Genomic DNA, 16811 nt, shown 5'->3' with positions numbered 1-16811 from the left:
GGATGCCCCATCCCTGGAAGTGTGCAAGGCCAGGCTGGACAGGGCTTTGCACAGCCTGATCTAACAGAAAGTGTCCCTGCCCATGGCAAGGGGTTTGGTCTAGGTGATCTCTAAGGGCTGTTTCCAACCCAAACCATTCTATGATTCTATAATACTGTATTGGTGTTGGAGGCCGCGGCTAACCTCAGAGTGCCTGAGCATGTGCAGTTATACTGAACAAACTATATATTTACCTGACACCTACTTCACACCATCAGTTCCTAATGCTTAGAGGTTGTGTTATTATTCATTTTAAAGGGCTCTTTTTCAAGCAGCTTGGCACCTAGCCATAGCATGTCTATCATTCACAGGCAGCACTGAAGTAGCAGCAATGCAGTAGCCTTAAAAAGACCTTAAAAGTTCCTGGAGACTCGACAGCAGCACCAGCCCAATTTTGCAGAAATTCTTTATTAGGGGGTTGCTACCAGAAGCCTCTGTGCCTTAGGTCTGCAAAAATTGCTGTGTTCATTGAAACTCATTTATGTTAGAAATGGATGACTGTACTGATTTCTTCAACCTCAAACACCTCTAAAAACATAGGAACACTGTTCAATTAAGTGCCTTTTCCCAGTAGATGCTGCAGTGATCCCCATTCCTGTTATGCCAGTGCCTGTGCTGCAGCAAAGGACGCAATGTCACACGGGCTGTCCCTTCTGGCACTCTTGCATATCAGAGTAAGCCCCTATAGTCCCATGCATGGGGGTGCATTTTCTGCAGTCAGGGCACAGCACTCTGTTTTTAGATGTTTTGTTTTGCAGGTTTAATAATCAGTAGGAGAGTGAGTTGAAAGCAAATGCTATTTAGCTTTTCCTGGGAGCATGGGGAATTAAACCTTACACTGGAATGGTGGTAAAGCTGTGAGATGATGTTGCAATGATCAGTGCTCTTCTCAACAATTTCTTCTGCTGTGAGTCGCATCTCCCACGGCTGGAACAGTTGGGAAACCCTTCTCCTCCATTAATTCTATTAAATGGTAGAATTAGACAATGTGCCAAAATTGCAAAGTACTTCTCATCAAGCCTGAATTTCAGTTGGGTTAAACAGAAGAGTGAAGGAGACTAAAAAAATAACAGAAGGAAAATGGAGTCAACCGTGGAGCTAAGAATAGGAATCAGATCCCTTAGCACTCTGCTCCAGCTACTACACTCCCTTCCCTCCCATAGACAATATCCATAAAGTGATCTGGGAAAACAGTGGGTTTGAGAGGATTACTGAAGACAATTGTAGCAACATTGAGCTTGCACGGAGCTGAAGCAATTCTATTTTTGGACTAAACAAGTAAAAAAAAAAAAAAAAAACTCAATCCAGACAAGTCTGTGCTGCTCAAGCAGTTTAAAGTTACATTAATGAGAGCTCCAGCACCAGATTATTCTGAAAAGCTGCAATCTGCTTTTCAGTTTTGCAGCATTTTCCCAAATGGAGAAGCCATATGTCATTACATTAGTTTGTACTAGCAATGTAGTCCTTTATTTCTTGCAAACTGGGCTGCATGTCAAATGCTGCTATACACTCTAAGTGTCTTCTTCCCTACATAGCTAAAGAGGTGCATTTATTCATGCTGTACTTATGAGGGGATGGCCAGGGATACCTTTGTGTAAGAATGTCTCATGCTTATAGAAAGGAGACTGGTTTCAGCTCATAGCAATAAAGGAACATTTCTCTTAGATGTGTCTAACCATTTGGTCTAAAATAGCTTCTGATGAAGTAGCAGTATTTAAAATGAATTTTGCTTTTGGGTGAAGATACACCACAATGAAAGAGTGAGACTCTCTTTGCCTTCAAGCATCCACAGTCTTCATCCATGTTTTCAGACCTCTAAAAGGCAAGGCAATTTATTGCAGAATCCTTTCAGACCACCGGATGGAAGATCACACAGTTCCTGACATGCAAGTTCAGGGCATTTGTACATGCTCGAGATTTGCTTCTGATAGGTTTTAATGGCATATGTTGTTTATGTTCCGAGACTATATACTCAGCAAAGCATCCAAAAACAAATGTTCAGCCCCCACGGGGTCTGGTAAAAGCCCTGAGGATGAGCTTTGTTGTGGCAATAAAGCCATGGTAGCTGTCACGTTCTGAGTCTTCCTTGTGTGGCACCGACATGACCAGGAAGGGACTATATATATGCTTCTACATATTTTTGAGCCAGAACTTCAGCTGGTATAAATTAATTATGCTGCCTTTGCAATCTATGCAGCTGTACCAATATATGTCAGCTCAAGATCTGACCATTCAGGTTTCCAGACTGAGAAGCTGTATGCACAAGATAGTGTACACTAGAGGTTTTAAAAAGTAGATGCCAAAATTCTTCCTTTTCAATGTGTAATTTGAAGCCTCAACAGGAACTTGCAGTTCCTGAGTTCTTGCCCATTATTCACTAGCTCATATACTAGCTGAGACCAAGTGAATGAGTGGCATTAGCATCTCACCTTAAGTGAGAAATAGCTGCAGTCCTGATTTTGCTGGCTTGGCAACTCTGAGCATGCATGCAGCACAGTTCTGAAGACAGGGGGTGGTAGTATGGGACTTCCACATATGGGTTGCAAAGAAGCTTAACTGGATAGCTGCAGGAAGCAGAACATGTCTAGCATAGATCAGAACCCCCCACTATATAAATATATATATATATATATTTCCCCCAGAAGTAATATATTGTTGCCTATCTGCATTTCATTTATTTATGTATTAGAGGGAACCATCCGTAGACAGTGTTATTTGCCAAAAGCAAGATGTGAGATTGAAGTGAGAGGAACATGCATATAAAGCACTTATTTAAATGCTTTTATTTTAGTTCATGTCTTTCAAGACAAGACTACCTTGTCTTTCAGTTCTTCACAAGCCCTCCTTATGTATGAACTGAATTTCAAAACAGAAATCGATTCCAGATGTCTTCAGTATATTTTTCCAGGCTTGAAATTTAAACAAGTTACAGCAATACTCACCTTCATATAGTTTTTGATCATTATAATATGAATTCTCACTGACAGCAGTAGACATCATGGTTTTCAAAACCAGCTTTTATTAATTTGGATTCCATTCCAGATTGTCAGAAGGGCTGTGTTTTAAGGAGAATCACTCATTTGATGATGCGTAGTGCAGCTGCCCACCACATGTACAGCAGCAGCATTAGCACTTTTTAATTTTCCCCCACTTTCAGCTTCAGCACTGGAACCCATTACATAGCTGGCATCTTACAAGTGCTGTGTTTCTTTGACCCTTCCCTCAGAAAATGCTCCATAATAGCAGGCTGGCTTACAGCCTTCCTCTAGCTTCTAAATTTAAGAAATGAACAGAGAGGAGAGTCCAGCAGGTAGGATGCAAGTCTGGAGAGATGAATACTTTTACTCTTTCTTGCTCTGCACTGACTGTGTGATCTCTGGCAAATAATGTTGCCTTTGCGCCCCTGTCCACATCTGTAAAATAAAGTATTATCTTTTGTCTTCCATGGCAGATAGGTATAATCAAACGATTTTGTGATCAGAACTAGAGTTTGTGATTACCTGTGATAAGGTGAGCAAAATCCCCTGAATCATAATCATTGAGCCAGCTCCTTGATCTCAGGGGTAATGTGGGTCAGGTGTGCTGCACGGAGCTGAAAACCCTGAATAACAGAGATATGGCGCACATACTGCAAAGACATTTGCCAGCTGAAGTCAGTGAAGGGCTGTTTGAGCTTTTTAGCTCTAGACCAGAGGCAAATCTGTTGGACCTGAGGCAGGTATTGCAGACTCACCACCAGCTGTGTGTCTTAGCATGCAGGCACAAACTGAAACAAAGGAAATTCTCAGTAGTTCTAAGCAGGTGGGATTTTGTTGTTTCTGTTTGTTTGTTTTTACCATGAAGGTGACCAAATATTGGAACTAGTTGCCCATAGGGAGTGTGGATTCTCCATCTCTGGAGGTGGCTTTGAGCAACCTGATTTGATTAAACCTGGTTTGAGCAGACATTGAATTAGGTGAACTACAAAGGTCTCTTCCAACCAAAACTACTTCTCTGATTCTGTACTAGTGCTGTACCTTAGCAAATATATCCTCTTGAAGCACTGGAGACCATAGTGTGCACCCTCAAGGTAGCCTTGCAGGAGGGAGCCTGTCTCCATCAGGGACAGACCAACCAAGTCATGATGGACTGAACTGATACAATGCAGCTCAGTGTTTCCACTAAAAGTACACGTGGCCCCAGACTGATCCTAAAAAACATGTAAACACCTTTAGGTAGCACTATACCTCCAAGGAGCCAATGCAACTCTGAATCAATGGCACAGTACATCTCCAGATGAACCATCTACAGGTAATGAAAGTTTACTGCATTGGGAAATAAGTTCTTTAGTTCATATTTACCTTCCATGTTATCTTACATGAATCAGTGCAGCATTTCAGTCCTTCTGGCCTAGCCTTTACATGCAGTAGTGGAACTGAGCCTAGTGGTTCCCACAGATTGCACACGTTGCATCTCTCACTAAGTTGCCAGATGTGGACTTCTTAAAAATGTCATGAAGTGACTGACATTGGACATAATCACAGAATGGCTGAGGTTGGAAGGAACCTCTGGTGGTCATCTGGGCCATCTCCACGGCTGAAGCAGAGCCACTGTGGGGCCTGAAGTAGGTTGCTCAAGCCACATCCAGATGGTTTTTGAATATCTCCAATGATGGAGATTCCACAGCCTCTAGGGGCAACTGGTGTCAGTGCTGACTCACCAGCACAGTACAGAAGTGCTTCTTGATGTTCAGGAGGAACCTCCTGTGTTCATGTTTTTCCGCTTTGTCTCTGGTCCTGTCACTGGGCACCACTGAAAAGAGCCTGGCTCCAACATCTTTGCATCCTCCTCCTTTATAGACATTGATCAGACCCCCCTGAGCCTTCTCTTCTACAGATGAGCAGTCCCACCTCTCTTGCCCTTTCCTCAAAAGCAGAGCAGCTCAACCAACCCTGCAGGCTAACCAGCCCACTCAGTCTTCTGAGGGGTGTTCAAAAAATGAATGGGCAACATAGGTCTTCAGTTTACATATAAGGTTTTACAGTTCCACCAGGAAAAAAAAAAAAAAAAAAAGTGATTTCTTAACTGTTTGATGTGGGAGATCATGACATAGCTTTCACCTGACAAGTCTCAGACATTTCTGTACTCATTACCGAATACTTCTGAGATCTTGGCCAAGCTTCCAGTTTCACATTTCATATTACAACTGCGATTGTAACTGTGGCCCTTAGTTTGTAAACTGTTTTCCTAACTCCTGTACAAATCCATGTCCGTGAATGCATATACAATATGCAGTAAAACAGATGACATTTTCACTGAGGGAACAGCACGCGGAGGCTGCTGCTCTCTCCAGCTGTGAGACACAATTGCATGCGGCTGCAGTAAAACATGATGCCCTGACACTCCCTCAGCTTACACGGTTGTGTTATGTCTGGAATGGGCTGGTGGCCTGGGAGAAATGCTACAGCCTGTGCATGCATTGCTGCAAGTGCACTGCCTGATGGCTTGCCGTGTCCTCTGGGCAATGCCAGGTCCCAGGGTTGTGGTGGTTCTACTCAGCTGGGCAGCTGAGCTCCACCACAACCATTCTCTCACTCTCCCTCCTCAAAGGGAAAGGGGGACAAAATACAATATAAAGGGCTCGAGGGGTGAGATAAGGACAGGGAGATCATTTGATAATTATTGTCACAGGCAAAAGAGACTCAGCATAGGGAGATTAATGTAATTTATTACCTATTGCTAACAAGCTAGAGAAAGTGAGACACTAAAAGCAAACTAAAAGCACCTTCCCCAAATCCACCCTCTTCCACCTCCTCCCCCCAAGCGGCACAGGGGAACTGGAAATGGGGACTGTGGTCAGTCAGTGATGCTTCATCTCCACTGCTCCTTCACAGTCACTCTCTGCCCCTGCTCCACAAGGGGTTCCTCCCATGGGATGCCGTCCTTCCCAAACTGATCCTGTGGGGGCTTCCCACAGGCTGCCTCAAGAACTGCTCCATGGGTCTGTACAATGGGGTCCATCCCCTGGAACAAGCTTCTCCAGCACGGGTCCCCCACAGGTGGGCGGCAGCTCCCCCCAGCCCCCTGCTCCTGCATGGGCTCCTCTCCACGGGCTGCAGCTCTGGCCCAGGGCCTGCTCCTGCGGGCTCTCCATGGGCCGCAGCCTCCTCCAGGACACATCCACCTGCCCCACTGGGGGCTCCTCCACCCATGGGGAGGCTGCAGCATGGAGATCTGCTCCATGTGGGATCCATGGGCTGCAGGGGGACAGCCTGCTCCACCAGGGGCCTCTCCACAGCCCACAGGGGAACTGCTGCTGCCTGCCTGGAGCACCTCCTGCCCTCCTGCTGCACTGACCTTGGGGGCTGCAGGGTTGCTTCGCACTCCTCACTCTCCCAGCTGCTGTGTCGCAGCAGCCTTTTTTCCTTTACTTAAATACAGAGGCACAAACAACATTGCTTATTGGCTTGTCTCTGGCCAGCAGCAGGTCCCTTTGGAGCTGGCTAAAATTGGCCCTTATTTAACATGGGGCAGCTCCTAGACTTTTCTCACAGAGGCCACCCCTGTAGTCCCCCACTACCAAAACCTTACCATGTAAACCCAATACAAGGGTCAGAAGCAGAAACATGCCTGAGGATAATTAGCTCACAGTCAAATTTGTGGTGTGAACTGAAAACATCATTATGAACACAAGCTTTGGTTCTGAAAAGTTAGGTGTATATTCTGCTTATCTCAAAAGACTTCACAAATAGCTCACAAGCAGGTTTTGAAGTTTAGCCTCTTGTAATTACAGGCAGAAAGCTGGATAGGGTCCCAACATGCTTCACTCATGGGGCTGCCTTCTGCAACCTGGGTATGTGTGAGAAGTCCTTTGTGCGAAGCATTGTTCCTACAAACAAGGTCATGAGACCTCTGCATCATAAAACCATGTTTAAAAAAAAAAAAAAAAAAAAAAAATCCCAGCTATTTCCTAAAAATAGACAAGTTTTGCTGGGAAAAGGGGATAAAATAAGTGCTTGCTGACAGCTTAGCAGAGACAAAAGAGGTTTATCATGGTAGTTGACGATGTCCTGTAGAGACATGGGTTTACGTACACGTGACAAATAATTAAATGAGTGAATACTCTTCTAGCTCCAACCCAGATATTGCAGATCCTTGGTAGCATACCACGTCCAAGCTGAGATATACAATCAATACATATATTGTTTGATAATACTTTATATTTTGAGAACATAAGTGGAGAAGGGAAAGGGTGAAAAGGCAGAAGTTGAAAATACGAGTTGAAATTAATTTATTGTATATTTAGGGTATCAGTATTTGACAAAGGAAGTGGATATAAATGGAAACTAAACTAAAACTGATGTTTCAATCACCACAGTATATCTCTCCTACTAGTCAGCTACAGCTGTGAGAGATTTTATTTACCAATAAACAACTGTAAAGTTGTACATGTGTTTTGGTGTCTTAATAAAGTTGAAAAAAATAAATCACCACCACCAACAAAAGTCCAACCCACATTTGAGGTTCAAGAAAAACCTTTATAACACTAATTTAAGATGTGTAGGGGATTCCTCTAGTCCACTGGCATATAAAAAGCATGACACACTAGGAAAAAAAAAAAAAAAAAAAAAAAAAAAGAAGATTATTTGGTCATTTTTCATTCAAAATCTTTGTCTTAAGCAAGAAATGCAAATTAAAAGTTTTGAGATCATTTATTATCCTTACATTTCATAAAAACAGGAATTTGGCATTTACAATATCTTGAAGTTTTATTTTAGACTACAAGTTTGTTTCTTTTTTTCCCTCATTTGCAACAGAATACAACAGAATAGATGAGGACATAGATTTTCTTCCCTTCTTATCTTTTTGCAACTCCTTTTATTATGCCTAAAACACTGTTTTTTTCATCCTCTCCATAGAACGTCTGTCCTCATTGTCTGGGAATTGAATGACTATGTTTAAAATAATGTCTTTATTTTTGTAAATATAATTTTACTTTGGAACAAGGTGACGCTTTTTAGCTGAAGCCTTGCATTTGCCTCTTTTAAGCTACATCATTATCTTTTCTTATTAATCTATTTGTTTTACTGAGAACTTGTTCAAAAAGTTATGCTTGTTACTTTATGAAGTTCAATCATTTTAAGTCGAATGAACGAAAGGGAGAAAAAAAAATGAAGTAAACAGATCTTTCAAAGGAGAAAAAAAAAAAAAAGCTCATTTTTCTTTCAAGCAATTCAGTGCATTTATGATGTCGTAAATTATAAACTTTATTTTGTGTTATATTTTCTGGCTGAGATACAGAGATTCTCAGAAAATCAAGGTTTGAAATAGAAAGTCAGCAATAACCTAATTTGGAATGCAATGAACTTAAGTGGAAGGGACAGAACTGAAAGTGCTGCCACTTGGGAGTTGTGAAAAGAAATAGAAAAGCCTGTCATCCTTGTTTTGTTTTTAAAAGATGTGAGCAAAATAAAAGCTGAAAACATGCGTTGTGTTTTCATTTTGCTGTGCCTCTGCTAGACGCATTGTTCACACACCCTACCGGTATATAACATGACATGCCACAGTTCTGCACTCAGATTGTTCGCTCTTATGTTACTGCTCAAGTATGCATTCAGAAAAGAGCCAACAGATATAGTAGATTTATTCTAGTTGTCGAGGTCAAGGACTCCTTTTTTTTTTTTTTTCCCCTTTGGATTCAGCTGAGAGGGAACTCTTTCCTCAGTAACAACAGAAAGGCTTTCTGCTTTGCAGTCTACTGTCAGTGTGCACCACTGATACAAAAGTATTGGAGAATATTTTTAAAGGAAAAATCAGGAAACTATTTATCAATAAGAAGCACCAGTGTTGTGTCCAGTGCCGAAGTTAGGGGGCTTTCTGCAGAGCACAATATCTGCGTGCACTGTAATTCAGACTCCAGCTGCTGGAAGCTCTTGCAAGTCATGTAAGTAAAGGGCTTTACTTTGCAGAAGCAAACTTTATGTAGTCTCTTGCCTCATAAAAACTCTTAGACGATCTGAACTTCAGCTGAAGTTTTAGCATACTAGTAGTGTTGTTTTATCTTGCCGTGTTCTTCTGAATAATGCATGCATGCAGGCACAATAAATTACTAACTTATCTTTCTAGAAATGTTTTGCTCTGAGTAGAGTGAGAAGCAGGATCTGTATGTGGCTCGGGCAGGCTGTGCTTGCTTTTATGATCACTGACAATTGCTGTTCTCCGTTTATGATCAGCATGGAAAACAGTCTGTTTTTTTACAGTTCTTGTCACAGTTATTTCAAGAACAATGGGAAGCTGGCAGCAAAATGCAAAACCTGTGCAAAGGAAATCAATGAGCACAATGCTAGTTTATGAAGCAGCGTCAGTAAACCCAAACGTGGTGTGTAACCCCCATGGCAAGCTTGTGGTCTTGTGGGACTTTATATCATCTCCTGTGAGGCTTAAGAGGTCACAGATTATGTGATGGTTAGTGGGAACATTAACTGACACTAGAAATATTTTGATTGCTTTATATAAAATCATTTATAAAAAAAATAAAAATTATAAGAATTGCAGATATCTAAAAATGAATTGTTCTATGTATGGTCATTTGGGGTTTACTGCAGGGGATGGATCAACTTTCTCCGGTTTTCACTATGTGATTTAAGATCATGAAGTATTTCCTTGTTCTCTATTCAGTTCATGTGTGCATTGGCATCAGTAGAGACAGGTAATGAAGTCCCAGATTTCTCTTGTCTGTGGCTTTTAGTCCCTGCCCCTTTGATGGCTGCCCACTTGCTGGTGGTGTGTTAAGTGAAAGAAAACTGGCTTTTGTGCCAAGAAAGCTTGATTAGCTCCACTGGCCAGGGTACAGCTGATATTATCCTGAGTGAGAAATGTAATGGGTCCACCTGCATGTACTCAGGGCTCCCACTATCCTTCTGCTCAGAGAGCTCCTAGCCCCTCCACATTCCTTGTGGCCCTTCCAAAAGTACCTTAGCCCTGTGACATTGCATCTGCTATTTGGTTCATACTTTTTCCTAGCTCCCAGTAGCTTGTATCAGGTAATTCCCTCCAGACCCACACAACTCTGCACACAAACCCTCACAGAGTGCACAAACCCACAGGGCAATATCAACTTTATTTATTGCAGATACACCACCAAAATCACCCCAGGTGCTCAGAGGAGCACAGTCGCTGTCCCAAAGAGCTTGCTGCTGCTCCCAGCCCTCCAGCTGACCTTAGTTTTCACAGAAATGCAAGGGCCACATGGGGAAAGTGGCACTCTGCATCAGGGAGATGCAAAGGGAAGACTCCCCTGGACTTCAGCCAGGCAGTCAGACCTGGATGCTGAAATAGCAAGGAAATTAATATACACTCAGCGCTGTGGAGCTGCTCCCAGAGAAATAGGGCTGCCACCTCCCTGAGTGAGAACGGGGAAAGGCTCCACAGAGGGAAGGCTGCAGGCTTCAGACAGTCATGTTTGGAAGGTGCACTGGCAGGAGTTCCTCAAAGACACGGGGTTTGGTGTGAAAGCCAGACACCTCTGCTGATGGAGGAGGGAGATGTTGCTTTTCAAGAGTGTTTGGAGAGTGACAAAAAATTTAATTGAGATCTGAGGCAACTCTTTTATTTTCTTTGCAACTCAACTCTCACATACCTAGCTGGTATAACCACACTCCAGGGAGAAAATAGCAGTTTGTTATATTTTTGGAATTTATGTATATTCATGTGTTCCATTAGTCTCTTGGCAAACGCATCTTTTTAGCTCTAAAGCTTTCTGAACCTTTCATATAGTCCTTTGCTTTGAAGCAACAGATGTCTGCGATAAGCAGATGGTTATGGCTTTGAATTTGAACATCTTTAAGTACTTTGTTGTGTATGTTTTATGGGGAGGAATGTACTCTCTCTAACTATGCAGAACTGATGCATTAAATGAAAAGTATCCATGTCTGGATGCTTGATGTCACTTCCTCGCTTGCAAACCCATAAACCACATGTTCTTCAGAATTTTTTGTTGGGAGATATTCTCACCCTATTACTCAGCTCGTGTTTTCAAGTTACAAACCAACTGTGAAATACACCAGACTGATGTGAGCTCAGTCAAAATAAGCGAGCAACAAGAAGAGTTGAAGGAGCTGCCCTGGTTGCGAATTGCATTCTCGCTCTAATGTATACCGTGAGCGGGCTGAAATCTTCCTCTCGTGAAATTTCCCAGAGGAAATAATGCAGTGCCTATGAAAATAACGGAGAAGAAATCTTTTAATCTTTCTTATACTAAAATTTCATTTTTCAAGAGGTATGAAATTTGATGTGTGGGGAGTCTAAGAGCATAAGATCTTAGACCAGGAATAAATTTGGTAACACAAATGGAAAGAATTAATCTTAAATAAGAACATAACTTTCATTTTCTTTCAAGAAAAAGAAGACAGATAAACTGATTTAATCCAAATATTTTGCTATTGGATATTCATTTATGTCTCTAAAAATATATGGTTCTTTTTCCCCTCTCCACCTAACTTTCAGACCTGAACAGTTTGTTTTCCAAAGAAATCTCTTAAGGCAGCCTGTGACATGTGAGAACACTGTTTAAATTTGAATTAGTTGATCTTAAGGATGGATTATTGCATAGTTTATCAAAGGCTTTATTAATTATAATGGCACAAGATATGTTACTTCATCAAGTTAGTGTGTACAGAAGGCACCAGCCTGACCTGAAAGAAAAGAAATGCCTCATTTCAATCAATCTTTGGAGTTTTTACTTCCATATTTGAGAAAGGACAGGGCTGTTGGATGGTTCATGGTGCTGAAGGGGTGCTAGAAGGGCTCTGTGTTGATGCAGGATATGCTCTGTCTCTCCACTCCCTCTGGGAACCTTCTTTTTCCCTTCTCCAGTATGTAGTAAAACCCCTAGTGACAGGCTGTCCCCGAATACACATTTTTTCCCTTTACACACCTCGGGTCATCCTCTCATTGCTCTACAGTACTGAGGCTGGAGCTCATCCTTACTGGAGAAAAAAGGTCTTGGGATGGAGAAAGGGCCTGGTGGGAATGCCATGCCCTGGCATAGCTAGTGGTCCAAACTGCCCAGGGTTTGGACTCGAGCAGCATCCATGCATTTATAAGCAAAGTAAGCCCACTTGTAAGCAACAGGTGCAGGTTGCTAACCCCTGCAGTTTGTTGCTCAAGGCTAACAGCTATTTTAATTACTGCCTTGACTACCTGTGCTTTTCTTGCTGGTTGCCTCATCCAGATGCTGTCTGCTAAGTTGGTGGCACTGGTCATTACCCAAGACAATACTGGACTAACAGAACCAACAGTTTAATCAAAGACAGCAGTTCTCTTCATTCCAATTTGAAACTGTTAAGATCTCTTCAGTATCCAGTATGGCAGGCTTAAAAAATAAAAAATAAAATAATAATAAAATAAAAATAAAAAGGAAAAATAATGAAGGGTTCTATTCCATAGCCTTGATAACTATTACTTGATGATATGAGGTTAGAAATCTACATACAAATGAGGAGTTGTGAAAACTTCTGATTGATGGGCTTTCTTTTTAACAATTCTAATCATTTATAGGCTGCAAACGTTCAAATATCTTGAAAATCCCAGGCAGTGCTCTGCTACCTGACAGCAATGTAGCTCAGAGGGAGGCTCTTCTAAATTAATGATATGAAGATACTGCATTTTGATGTGTACCAGACTTCTCTTGTATCTCTCTCTGGATCTCTCTCTCACTGTCTGAGTCTGGTACAGCACCTTAGTACACATGTATTTGTCTGAATGCCACCTTTTGGGTTTGCAGACATTAGTACTGAGACAAGATTCAATGACTGTTAAATTGAGATCAACCTGGAAGTCTGTGAAGATGCAGAAAAGATAAGGTACTTTCCCTGAATTATGGAAATATGCATCCATTCATGGTCACCCACGAATAAATAGATTCTCTGTGAAGATGTAATGAGAACAACTTTTAATCCTTGCCATGCTGCTGTGTTCCATAGTCAGAAACAGAAACAAGTCCTCCAAGACACCCAGAAAGCTCCCAACCTAAATGTCAAACAAGACGATCAAGAAAACAGACACCAAAAGGAGAAAAATATCCAGATGGAGAGCCCAGACCAGTAACCAGTACTGTTTTTCTGCAAGAAGCTCTTGGCAGCTGGGGCATCACAGTTTGCAGATGGAAAGCTGGTCTGGAGGCTGCTCAAAGCAAGCCACAGCAACAGAGGGTTGCAGTGGCTTCATGGCCTTTGTGCCTGTAGGAAAATCAGCCTGCTGGAATAGGTACTGTCATCCCTAGGTTATCAAAATGACTGATAGCTAACGCAGCCTGTCTTTGAGTGACTGCCCATTTCTGAAGCTCAGTCAACTTAGCAACATATCTTAAATATCTTAAGATATCTTGATATCTTAAATGTAGTTATGGGGGGGGGGGGGGGGAAATTGCCTGGGCTTATTATTCCAGAGGGAATTACTTCCGTTATATTTTTAACATTTCCTCTGTGGCTTTTAGGATGTTTCCTGAAATCTCCAATTACATTGACGTAACATCTGCCTCCAGCTTTTTCTAAAATATCAGTGAAGCAGACTACACAGTAATTAATATAATTCTTTCTGTGAACTTCATCACCCTTTTGGCTTATCAGCTGATGCTGCAGCAAGTAGTTTCTGCCTTGATGGGCTGTTGATAGATAGTTCCCTAAGATAGCTTACTCCCTCAGCTAACTTGTCCCTCCAAGGCCCTTGATAGAAAAAGAATCAGTATTCACCACAGATTGATTTTGACAGTTATAATTAGTTCAGAGTTGTGGCGGCACAGAAGGCAATTGGTTGATGTTTGGGAAAAAAATGACAGTACAGAGAGTCACAAGAAAGGGTTGGGACTGGCTTGGATTTTTTGTGACAACGGGGAACCAGTTGTCACAGCATCACGTTGTTACAACACCAAGGGCTCTGCCAGCACACCCTGATCACTACGGGTTGCACATGGTGCTTAGGGACATGGTTCAGTGGGTGACATTGGTGGTAGGGGGATGGTTGGACCAGATGATCTTGGAGGTCTTTTCCAACCTTAATTATTCTATTCTGCCTCAGTGCCCACCTACCTGCAAAGCAGCATTAGCATGTCCCCTGAGTCTCCTTTCTCAGAGGAAAAAATCCAGACTGGAGGTTTACATAAAACTTTCAAGATTCAAGAGAGCCAAAACACAAGTGTCTGAGCATCCCCAAAGGGTAGAATAATTCCCAGTTACAAGACTAAAGATTTAGACATTAAGCAAGCATATTGTGTTGACCATACCATGTCTGCTATGTTCTGCTCCTTAAAGAAAATCCTCTGTTTCTGTGGCCATTGTTTCGTTGTTTAGAAAGGAAACTGTTCAGATTCCCTAGTCAAAGTGAGCACCAAAGGTTGCAGAACAAGAGGCTAAAAATCCATATGAACTGAAAATTAAGGTATTTTATCATTATAATTATTGACAGCATACTACTGTATTTCTGTAATCTGCAAATGGGGAATATTCTTCTTTTATTTATATATGCTTTTGAACATTACTGAAAATATCATAGCCCAGGTGGGAATCAGGGAAAAAAAAAAAAAGGGGGGTGGGGGGAGGAGAAGAAAAAAAAGAAAGAAAACACACCAAAAAAAATATAAAAAAAGAGAGAGAGAGAGTTTTGGAAGGTTCTGCTTGAAGCAAAGTAGTTAAGGCCAAGGACAGGGACATAAACGAACACAGTGCCTGTGGGATTGATAGGTGACTCGAATATACTGTTTTTTTTTTCTTTGAGCATAGATCTGGAGTCAGCATGTGAGAAAAAGTCTTCACGTTCGTCTTCCCGGTGGAAGGGAATGATGGCATCAGTCAGAGAGCGTGCAGAGGTGGCTGGATGAAGGTGTTGCCAAAGACCATCCCAATAGTCTATCTACACTGTGAATGTCACACTTGAAATTAGTTAGCAACAGCTATGTCACCTCGATTTGCATGCTAATACAGATGGTGCAGGAAGGCTCTGGAGAGACGGATCCACAGTTAGCTGGCAATAAAATCTTTGGCTTTTATGAATCACTGAAATTTCAAAAACTCTCAGGAGTGTATTTATCTAACATTGCACCTTGCCTCTTAAATGAAGAACTATCCCATTGTGGCCACATCTATGATGTCAACTCTTCAAGGAGAAATGGATGTCACACATTATTTTTCTCTGAAAACAGCAGGTGGAGAAACAGCTTTGGACATTTTTCATGTACATGAGATATGACAAAAGCTGGCTTATTATCAGGCTGCTGGTTGAGCATAGACCTATGTTCAACAGTACCAGACCCTGATACAGAGCAGGAGATCCTGTCCCAGAATAAATCAATTGAAGGGGAAATATAAAATGCTTTTGTTTTCACGAGGTGAGCATTGTTTTCAAGACAATCCCATGACAGAATGTTTTTGAGCTAAATGGCCCTTTGCAAAATGCGAAGGGACCCTGGCTCCATTTTGTCTCGTGGGCAGGGAAGGAAGGCGAAGGTCTGGAGAGACACCTCTGCGCATGGGGTGGTGGTGACTGGTGCTCTCCCAGTTGCAGATGAAGCAGGGTATTTTGACATCCGTGGCCCACTCAGCATAGCATTTTCTCACTGTTTTCCCCATAGAATGAGTTTAAAAAAAAAAAAAAAAAAAAAAACACACACAAAAAAAACACTCCTCTAGTATCTAAGCACTAACAGGGATTTTTTCAGTGTAGGTTTATGTAAGTCGTATTTTGCTAACAATTATGGAAGTTATGACTACATTTATGTGGTCAGGGCTGTGTGCGTATTTGTTCGTATTGATTTCACTGTAATGTTAGCTTAGGTGGTATTCTCCAGACTGTGGGTATATTTTCCCTAAACTGACAGGGTGTTATATGTTGTAGCTTTGTGTCACTTCACTGTCTTTGAGGTCTCAGCTTTCATGCAGGTGCCTAAAGCAGCTCTTAAAGTTCACACTCTAATGCAGACAGGCTGGTTGTCTAATTTCTGCTTCACATGGCTTCTACCATCTTTTCTTCACTGCTGCCAGTGTTTTCTCTGGCTTCCCTGGGGACACCAGATGCATCTAATGATTCCAGTTCCAGCTTCCAAGCTGAAACAGATCATGGACAGCAGCCATGTGTTGTTCAGATGCTTGCATGGGAGGGAGAGATCTTTTTCCTTTTTCCCTTATTGAACCAATTCACTCAATAAGAACATGTTTTAGGTCAAATTGGCATCACTTGTAGCTAATTCCAACCTTTTCTAATTTTTTCCTGAATTCCAGCCTCTTGCTCTATCCTAAATGATGAAGGCACTGTAAAAGAAAACCTGTGCAACAGGACAGTGTACCTTGTTCCTAGCTTACATGATAGGGCAAGGAAAGTGTTTCAACTTAAAAGTTGAAGGCCGTAGCCATTGAAAAATAAGACAACAGCCAGACACATGCTTGTCTCCAGTGTTGCATAAGTAGACATAATGCATAATGTACTGCAACATCACAGCAGGTCTCCCAAATTGAAAACAAGGAGGAATAAAAGACTACCATACCTTGCCTCTTAAATCCCACGAATGTGTTGTCTGTGTTGATTAGTTACTTTGATTTGTGCTTCCCAGCACAGTTCATTTTTCCCTTTAATAAGTGTTCGGCTTGTAAATTGTCACTTGGATTGATAGTATTTGCACCAAACAGTGTAATTAGGCTGGAGCGATGGAATATATTACATTGTTTGTATTCCATTATGTTTATTCCAGATGGTTTTTGTCACTGACTCTTTTTCCGAGCTGAGCTGTTAATAAACATGGGATA

General features: G+C 41.8%; 1 protein-coding gene across 4 annotated transcripts in view; it reads left to right on the top strand.

Moving 5' to 3' along the window:
• Positions 1-16811, top strand: part of C1QTNF7 (C1q and TNF related 7) — a 50317-nt gene that overhangs the window by 7618 nt on the left and 25888 nt on the right. The window contains exon 1 of one of the 4 annotated variants that reach the window (XM_005016959.6): positions 8603-8962. The exons of the other annotated variants lie outside the window; for them this stretch is intronic. The gene's annotated coding sequence lies outside the window, so the exon portion shown is untranslated. Of the gene's footprint in view, positions 1-8602; positions 8963-16811 lie in introns of those variants that run through there. 4 annotated transcript variants of the gene reach the window in all.

This window comes from Anas platyrhynchos, chromosome 4 (genome assembly GCF_047663525.1).
Source record: "Anas platyrhynchos isolate ZD024472 breed Pekin duck chromosome 4, IASCAAS_PekinDuck_T2T, whole genome shotgun sequence".
In the NCBI taxonomy this organism is placed as follows: domain Eukaryota; kingdom Metazoa; phylum Chordata; class Aves; order Anseriformes; family Anatidae; genus Anas; species Anas platyrhynchos.
This window is presented reverse-complemented; position numbering and strand designations above follow the sequence as displayed.